General features: G+C 30.8%; 1 long non-coding RNA gene across 1 annotated transcript; it reads left to right on the top strand.

Annotated features, from left to right (window-relative positions):
• The first annotated feature begins 3,925 nt into the window (after positions 1-3,925).
• On the top strand, positions 3,926-10,355 carry LOC121212166 (uncharacterized). Its single transcript, XR_005907362.1, has 3 exons — positions 3,926-4,009; positions 9,409-9,467; positions 9,990-10,355. It is a non-coding gene; the product is annotated as an uncharacterized lncRNA (long non-coding RNA).

A 10,355-nucleotide genomic window follows, 5' to 3' on the forward strand; every position in this document is an offset into this window, starting at 1 on the left:
AAACAAACCCTAAGTTTATAATATTTTACATCATGTTATTTTTTATATATTATGTAATTTAAAACACTTTAAAAAAATAAATCTATACTAAATATATAATACTACTCTAATGTAAACATTAAAATATTGTTAAGATGACTATATAAAAAAATTCAATAAATAAAAAATATATAACATTATTAAATATTAAAATATCGCAATATAAAAAATTTTAAAAAAATTAAAAATAATATGGATGGACCTAAAATGGGCTTATGGGTTAGTCTTTTGTAAATATGAGCAAATTTGGGCAAAATTTTAAACCCATATTTCGAGTTGAACAGGGCTTGGGAAAACATAAAGTATGTTAATATCATGTTTAGGCCCGATCTAATCCAGCCCATGAACACTTCTAGTTAGAACTCGGAAGTTCTTTTAATTATCTAATTATAAAAACAAATTTTTATAAATATTATTTACTCTTTTAATAACTTTTCACTTTTTAAATATAATGTTATTTTACTAAAATATTATTAAATTTATTATTATTTATCAAAATATATAATAAGGATCTTAACTTATTAAAAAAAAATCATGAATCTTTTCTAACACATCATTTATAGTCCCTAACCAATTATATAAGGTTTAACTCACAAATTGATACATAAACTATATTATTTTTCCAATCTTGATACCCAAACTTTTTTTAGTCACATGTGATGCATAAATTACTTTTCTTTCCCAAATTGGTACCTCCGATAAGTAAACCATTAAATGTATTTAAAAAATAAGCTTAACCCATAAATTGGTACCTAAGCTACGCATTTTTTCCATTTTGGTACCTAAACATTTTTTTAGTTACAAGTGGTACCTAAACTACTCTTTTTCCTAAGTTGGTATATATGCTAGTTTAATTGTTAATTAAACTGTTAAGCCTATTTTTGGAAAAAAGATAATAATTAAAAATTGACATGTGGCAAAAAAGGTAAAAACTATTATTTTCTCTAATATATATATTTCTTTCTTTAGAATCGGACTGATGGTCAAATCGGTTAAGCTACCAAATTTTAGTTTGATAAGTTTTTTTGGTTCGATTAAATATGATTAAAAATTTATAATATAAAACATTAAAAATAGATAAAACATGTTCAATTGTCTTTTTAGCTTAATTCAACCAGCTTGTATCGATTTCCGAGTCAACCAGTTCAATCCTTATTTCGATTTGGTTTTGAAAACACTAGTTATGATCAATGAAATTAATTGCCAACATCTCGACATCAAGACGGCAAATTTTAAGCCTTGTTAGTATTGTCATACATTATAAAACGAAAAGGAAATGAAAAGAAATGAAAATAGAAAAAAAAAGAATTAAAAAATATTTTTTAAGTTTATATGACGTGGCAAATTATTATTGGTTGGAATTGTTTTTAATAGACATAACATTTATGTGTAAAATGGGTAACAAAAGAATAGTTTAGGTACCAAAATAGGAAAGACGAACAATTTCACTAATGGAGATACCAACTCGAGAAAAAAATAATTTAGATACAAAACTTAGAAAATTGGTATAACTTAAGTACGGATTTATGAACTAAGCCATTATCCAGTTACATATAACTTTAAAAAATATTTTATTTGTTGACACCACTTTAAAAAAAAAACATTTTTTTACAAATGTAAAATATTAAGCTGTTAATGAGTCAATTGACACCACTATAAAAAAATTTTGTTGACACCACTATAAAAAAAATTTGTATTCGTATGGTATTTGTTTAGTATTAAAAAAATATTCGTATTCTTTTGGGTGCTACTTGACTAGTGGACAACACCACTTAAAAAAATATTTTTTTACTTCACTGGAATGAAAAAGCTTGGGGAAATTTTAGAGTGTCGTTGCCAGACACATTAGCGATACCTAAAAATATTGTAAAAACTCACCCATTTTTATAATTAATCTACATCTTATGGATTTTTTACAAAAATAATATTAAAAAATAATTAATTACAAAATGGGTTGGAGACAAATTATTTAAGAAAATGGGTTGTTTGTTACTATGCAAATCGGTGCATCCTGACAAATCGGCGGCACCAACCAACATTTCGGCCAATCATTACGTTTAATTTTTTTTTATTGGTGCCATTGTGTCAAGCAGCACCGATGTGTATTTTTTTCAAAAAAATATTCATATTTTCAAGGGTCTACACCTTGAGAGAAAAATGAAAAAAAAATTTACCACTTTAAACTTTTTTTTTACTTCACCAGAATGATCGGTAGAAGTTGGGGGAAATGCTAGGGTGGTGTCGCCCAACACATTGGAAGCACCCACATAAAAAAGAATATTTTTTTATTTTTTCTCTCATTGTGTATATCCGTGAAAATACGAGCATTTTTAAAAAAATATACACTATAGTGTCGTCTGACACAGTGACAACATCAATAAGTTTAAAAAAATGTAATTATTGGCTGATGATTGGTTTAAAAATTGGGTGATATCGTTGGTGTGTCAGGTGGCACTGATTTGTATTGTAGCAAACAACTCATTTTCGTGGAGGGATCACATTGTATGCAAAAAAGGCATGAGATGCATCATTGGTAGGAAACATGTGAAAAGATCCATAGCTTGAATTATGTCCAAACTAAAAATCTCGGTCAAACTAAAAAAAAGTTTTGTAGCTTACATGAAACATGAAACATGATCTAGATCTGTCTACTTTTAACAAATTATATTTATACATTTTATGAGTTTTATTTAATTTTCAAGAACAAGAAACCTAATTATTTTAATTGCTTTATTGTATATTATTAGGGGAACTTAGTTTTCAAGTCTCTCACAATGTCTACAAGTTTCATGCTTGCTACTGTCATATTGCTGATGATTCTTTCTGGTTCTTACTTTAAAATTCTCAAGATTCAATGTTGTTTTCATTTTGATTCTCTTATTCTTTTGACCCATAGACAAGTATCTTTGGCCATTGATTATCTTGATGGTTGCCTACTATAGTTATCCCATTATAGCTTAAACATTGAAAAACTCTAACATTATTTTATAGAAGCTTTAAATTTGATTATTAGATGTAATTAAGTTTGCAATTAAGCAAACAAAGCTCTAAACGACCTATTGCGGTGCTGATGTGGCGTTGTGCCGCTTTTTAATAATTGTTGCGGCGTTACATAACAGATTTTATCCGCAACGATCGTGATGCGATTTCTTTGATGCGTTGCGCCGATATTGCATCACGGTAGTTTCTATTTCAGTTACAATGAAGCCATTACGTTGCGTTGCGGCCGCAATTTAATACTTTGGAACCGTAGTGGGCAAAAGCCAAGCCCTTGCCACCGTAGGTCAAGTACTCAGTAGATTGGAGGATAGGCTTAAAAGTAAAAACGAGGTCATGGGACTTGAGGAATAGTTCAGCAGCTTCAAGTGATGATACCACAATGTCTAAATCAATGTGAAGTCTATTATGCCACTAAGTCAATAAATATAATTTCCAAATAATTATATGCAATATTCACTTCAGGGAATATGTCAAAATCTTCAAATGTAGGGCATTTGGTGTAGCAGCCCGATTTTGGGCCTAGTCGGAACAGTGGTTTTGGGACCATTATTTCGAGGCCAGAGAAAATTATTTTAGTATTATTTTATGTGTTATAATGTGAATTTATAAGTGCATGTAAATTTTGGTAAGTTAATTTTAGCAATTTCTAGTCCAATTTCGAAAAAGGACTAAATCGCGTAAAAGGTAAAAGTTGTGTTTTGGTGCCTAAAGGTGTTTAATAGCTAGATAAGTAAAATTGGGGGCTTTAAAATGGCAATTAGACTCTTTTATTGAGGTGGCCGGCCAAGGGAGACAAGATTGGTTAAAAAGCCATATTTTATGGGATTTAAAGTGATTTTTTGGTTAATAAAATAAATAAAGAAAAAGTTGTCATTTTCTCTTTCATTTTTTTCTCTTCTCCTCCACCGAAATATGCAGCAAAGAAAGGGTTTTGAAGCTGGAAAATTTCAGCAACATATTTCCCTTGCTTGTAAGTGATTTTAATGTCTTTGCTTGACGATTTTTACATTTTTGGAACCCCTAAAGCATGAGCTTTCATAAGAGGGGACTATTTTGAAAAATGATGAAGAGTATAGGGTTTTGCCATGAGATTAAATGTGTTTTTGCTGTGTTTTTATGGAAGATTATGAGTCCTAGTTGTCTAATAAACAACTTTTGTGAAAGAAATTGCATGAAAACACCTTAAAAAGGGCTAAATTGCTAAGTTGTAAAATGAGTTGTAAATGTGTAAAATAGTTGAAATTATGAGTTGCTATAGCTATGAAAATGGTTCATCTAGACTCAAGGAGTAAAGAAATGTGATAAAAATTATTTTAAGAGCATTGGGGCAAAAGTGCAAATATGCAAAAGTTTAGGGGTCAAAATGAAAATTTGTAAAAATATGATTTTTAGACCCATATGAATATGGTGACTGATTGGTAGGCTAAATGTGATATTATAGATCAATGAAATCGAGATTTGGACCTAGAACGGAAAGAAATCGATTAAGGGATGATTATGTCCTTTTTACCTTTGTGGTATCAAGGTAAGTTGATATGTAAACAATACCATGCTATACATGTATTTAAATGTTATCATTACATGAATTGTACAAATCTTAATGTGTATGTGATTAATAGAAATATGATGAGACAAAGCCTTAATAGACGAGGAAAAATCCCGTTTGAACCTTAGGAATAGAATAGGATACGAGTGACATGTCACTAGGAATTATGAGTCTAGATGACTAGCTCGAGAGTGAGCATTGAAATGTCATGGGATATGAGGTAGCTTTAGCTACAATTGAGGTACTTATGTGCAAAGGCTTTTCCGAGTATCCAATTAGTATTCCAAGTGTTCAACGGGTAATCCGAGGAAAGAGTTGATGATGGTCCCAATGAGGTAAGTCATTGGTGAGTATGCACTTGAGTTATGTTACGAGTTGTGCAAGTATGTATACTAAACCTATGAGAATGCCTTGATATATGTTGATCTATGATGCATAAAATGTGTTCTTACCATGATGGATGAAATGATGTTGTATCAATTTTGTGAACAATGATCATGAATGAGTAACTTAGCCTTGACAGATTTGAGTTACTGCAGTAGTGTAACTTTGAAAATACACTAAAAATAGTGGAAAATGAGTTAGAGGCAGAATAAAATATGGGATTAAATCTTAATGAGTCTATTTTCACATGAAAGAAATATGGGAAGAAAAAGAATTCTATATTGTGTGATATTTGAATTCTTTTGAAACAGGGTCTGAATGAATTCAAGATCCCCTGTTCTGAATTTATAAATTCACAATAAATTGTAGAAAAATTATTAAGAGTCATACCTTATATTCATGGATTTTTTATTGAGTCTATTTTTAAGGGAAATAAACGACATGGTCATTGGAATTCTGTACAGGGAGAAATTTGGTTCGTAGTGCACAAGGGTCAGAGTAGTTATACCCTGAAATACAGAAGAATTTAACTAATAAACTGTACTAAATGGCTCGACCAAAAATTCTGGAAATTTTATGGAAGAAAGATAAATGAGCCTAGTTTCAGGGAAAATTTAAGGAACTTAATTTAGAGTTTTATAGCTCCAGAGATAAATAATTTAGTGACTATTTCTCAGGAAGACAACTTACAGTGAAATTATGATTATGTGGTAAACATTGACAAAAATTTGTTAATGAGTTGCTTATTGATTTCTTATAAGCTTACTATGATCTGTAGGTGTGAAATTCGAATATATTAAATATAAATATTATATTTTGAAAGTGATGCTTGAATAGTCGAATAATGACTAGTTTAAAGTTGTTGAATTTAAGCTCAAGAGCATAGAAGGGCAAATTCGGATAAGGGAAAAGAGAAAGTAATCGAATAGCCGTTGTAATCGTACGACAACATTCGAGGTAAGTTCATAAGTATATAAAAATGATTGTGAGGTTGAAATATGTAATATGTGTATTAGATTTGATGCACTACGTGTGCGATAAAGGCAATAACTACAACATTTAAAATGGCGCTGGGTGCGTGAGATTGTAATAGCATTGGCTGAGTAAATGGAACTATGTGGGTGACATAGATATAAGTTCGGTTTAATGTAATGGCACTAAGTGTGCGATATAATTATAGCTTCCGCTAATTAATTGGCACTAAGTGTGCGATATAATTATAGATTTGGCTAATTAATTGGCACTAAGTGTGCGATACAATTATAGCTTCGGCTAATTAATTGGCACTAAGTGTGCGATACAATTATAGCTTCGGTTAATTAATTGGCACTAAGTGTGCGAAACCATTATAACTTCGATTAATTAATTAGCACTAAGTGTGCAAGTTTGTTGAATGTTCAAGGATGATTGAATGAATTAATGTTTTGAGCATTGAAATGATAAGCATGACAGCTAAGAAGGTAATGGTACAGGTATGTACGAAACCTATGTGGTGGATGATGTTAAGTATGAAGTAGATGAAAATTTATGTAAATGAATGGGGAAATATTATTCGGGCCTTTGAGCCTAGCAGGCTATAATGTCAGTGAGATACTATTCGGGCTTTCGAGCCTAGCAGGCTATAATGCTGGTGAAATGATATCGGGCCTCGAGCCTAGTAGGCGAAATGTCGATGATTTGAGAAAAGTCTAAGACTAAGGTACCTCGTGTTAGATTGACAAATGAATACATTCAATACGTTAAGAGGGCCAGGTACGCATTATGTACTCATATGTGAGTTTGATTTGAATTGAATCATAAGTGTGATGTGATACATATGTGAATAAATGTTATAACTATATATATGACCATGATACATTCGGTCAAGGTGTGAAAGTATGTGAAAGTATTTGATTTATTTATGTTATATGAATTCAGATTAAGTGTTATAAGAATGCTGAATATGCATTATGTGCTTGTGTATATTCGGCCAGATGGCAATATACTTAAAATATGGCCTCTTGAGAAATTGAATAATCGAAGTATAATTGTATTTATTTGTTTGTGGAGTTCGCCGGAGATATTATCACACTGTCGAGCTAACACTATGGGTGTAGTGATTTCAAATACTTTGAGTCTATGGCATGTATAGGTGTGTAAATATTAGAGTATGTGATCTGGCTTTAACCATATGTGTTGGCCTATTTTGATTATAGGGTTGTAAATCTATTTTAATTATGCATGAATGTGCTATGGTATTATGTGATGAGTTTATAATGATTAAAGCATGAATTTTCCAAGTTTTTCTTAAGTTCTCGGTTTAGTCCCGAACCACCCCAGATATATGTTTTGGGTCTTGTGAACCCGTTTAAGGGACAAGATTGTATGTGAAAAGAAAAGTTTTTAATTATTTGAGATTTCATGGCCCTGTTTAGTGTAGAAGTGTTAGTAAAATTCAAGTAGCACCTCGAACCCCGTCCTAGCGTCGGATGCAAGCGAGGGGTGTTACATTTGGTCTAGTGGTATGATTTTAGCTTCGGACGCGAGAAGTCTTGTAATAGCTCGATTTTTAGTGGTGTCGGAAACAGTGGTTTCAGGGCCACCAAATCTGGCAAGTAAGTTTGTAAATATTATATTTAATATTTATGAGTTATTTTTTATTTTAAAAAGGTTTTTGATATAGTGATTTTTGTTGTATAAATGATTTATTAAGTTCAAGTGGTTTTAGAAAATGAGGTATTGAGACCTCGTTTCTATAAACCGAGCCGCAAATATTTATAAATATTTATGGAGTGTAATTAAGGTGGTATTAAATTTTTTTTGGAAAATTTTATCGTTTCGATAGTTAATTAAGCAAAAAGGGCTAAATCGCATAAAGTGTAAAAGTTGTGTTCTATAAGTAAAGGTATTAAATAGCTATAGAACTTTAAAGTGGAAGTCCTTATACGGTAAATAAACTATTAAAGGTGATAGTGGATGTGCATAGCTTGGCATTAGTGTAATTTTTAAATAGGTAAAAGTAAAATAGTAATTTGATTATTAAATTAAATTAAATAAAAACCAAAATGTTATATCATCATTTTGGTGTCTTCTTCACGAATGAAAAGGAAAAAGAGAAGCCATGGATGCTGGAAAATTTCAGCCATGTTTTTTCATTGCATGTAAGCCCTTAAGCTATCAATTTCTTGTAATTTTTATGTTTTTGAGAGCGTTGCAATTAGGTCCAGCTAGCCCGTACCTTTGATTTTAAACTGTTAAAGATTTTGAATGTTGCCATTGATGAATCTTGTGATTTTTGATGTTAGATGATGAATTTGGAATGTTGATTTATATTTAAAAGTATTTTGTTAAGTGGTTTTGATGAATTTTTTGATTAGGGACAAATTTGTTAAATTAATAAAAGTACAAGGATTAAATGTGAGATTTTTGCATAAATGGGATGTTTTGGATACCAGGAATTTTTTTCTAAGCTCAATTTGGGGTAAAAATGGTTAATTTGCATGTTTTGGGCTCAGGGACTAAATTGAATAAAAGTAAAACTTTAGGGATAATTTTGTAAAAATGTCAAAAATGAAAAAATTGTATGAAATGAATTTTTTATTGTCTAAATTAATATATTGAATGAAATTATTAATTTAGATCAAGATCGGGTGAAAAATCGAGTAAAATAGTAAATTATCAAAATGCCCCTGAACTTTGGTATTTCTGCAATTTAGCCAGGTAAGATTTTATGAACTATACTATGTATATTGTTGATTAAATTGGATATATATATTATACAATTTAGCTTATAATGAAACGAGGAAAATTCAACAACGCACAACGACTATCGAGTCTCGTTTGAACCTTAGGAATATTTAGAATACGAATGACATGTCATTAGGGGTTACCGTGTTATGGGTGCTGGTCTTATATGTCCTATCGATGGTTGAGTTTCCAGCATTTGTTGCGGTTACTTGACAGCTTGTGTTAGCAGCACCATGTAGCTACGTCTCGACTGACAGCTTGTGTGAGCAGACCCAGTTATGGCTCAAGTGAGAGCATTGATATGAGATATGAGATAGTAGTGGCTTCGACCACGTGTAGGCACATAGTGTGCGAGACTCCATTGTATCCGATATTATTCTAAGTGGTTTAACGGGAAATATGCTATTACGAGACGCTATGAGTTTGATACAAACTAATACTGGTATATACATGAAATATATGGAAATGATGGTACATGATATATTGATATATTGAAATGGATGATATATGTATATGATGAAACGGTAAGATAATGATATGTATCATGACATGCACATATATGAATATCTTTGATATATTGATACATGATAATTATGTAAGTTGAGACAAGTAATGAACTCAATTGTGACATGTTGAGAAAATAAAATTATCAATGTTGAATTTATATGAAATATGTTCAAGTACGCTAACATGTGTTGCTGTTTGATGCTTAGGCAAGTGCCAAGCTGTTGGCTGAATGATATTATGTTTACATATAAGTCGTATTGAAATGGTAAGTGCTCAAATGAAAATATGCTTATACTCATGAAAAAGTGATAATGTTTAAAAATTATACAAATTCTTAGGAAATGGTTTATCATGTGATTAATTCTAAAAGAGCTATGCTTAAATGCACTACCTTGTGGCTATGGTTGATGATATGCTTGTGTCTTGTGTACTATGTATATGAAATGAGTGATGAAAAAGAGAATGATGAGTTGAATTGATGATGTTATTTAAGCTAAAGAAAGTAAATGTAATGGAAAGTAATGACATGCAAATGAAAGGAAGAAAATTGAAAGAGATTTAAAGTTTTCATAAAATCCTACTTTGTTAAGGATGATAGGTATAAGTGATGTTGTGGAATTATTCAATTTCTAAGTTGTTGAATTTGGTTTCATGAATCGTGTGGTATCGGTATATGATTATTCTTGATATGTATAAATTTCATATTTGAAATGGATAGATATGATTAAAGTTTATACGAGCTTACCTTAGCATTATTGCTTACGTAGTTATTTTTCTTTACTTACAGACTATTGGAAGCTCGATTGGGTTGGAAGCTCGTCAAAGATTTATCACACTATCCAGCAATTATATCGGTAGATTTTGAGGTCTTGGTTAAGGTTATAATGGCATGTATAGGTATTTTGGCTAATGTTAGCCCATGTGTTTTGGGTGTGGAAATGACTATTTGGTTAGTTTGCATTTTGGCCTTGTGTTGGTAAAATGATATATATTATAAGGTGAATATAATTAGCCTTGTAATGGTTGATATATGACTTATTATGGTTGAATGATGGTAGATAGAAAAGTAGTTGAATGTGCATATTAGATATGACATATAACTTGTTGTGAATTGGTGTTTTGCCATATTAAGCATATATGTGTTTTGATGCTA

Source organism: Gossypium hirsutum, chromosome A13 (assembly GCF_007990345.1).
Source record: "Gossypium hirsutum isolate 1008001.06 chromosome A13, Gossypium_hirsutum_v2.1, whole genome shotgun sequence".
NCBI lineage: Eukaryota > Viridiplantae > Streptophyta > Magnoliopsida > Malvales > Malvaceae > Gossypium > Gossypium hirsutum.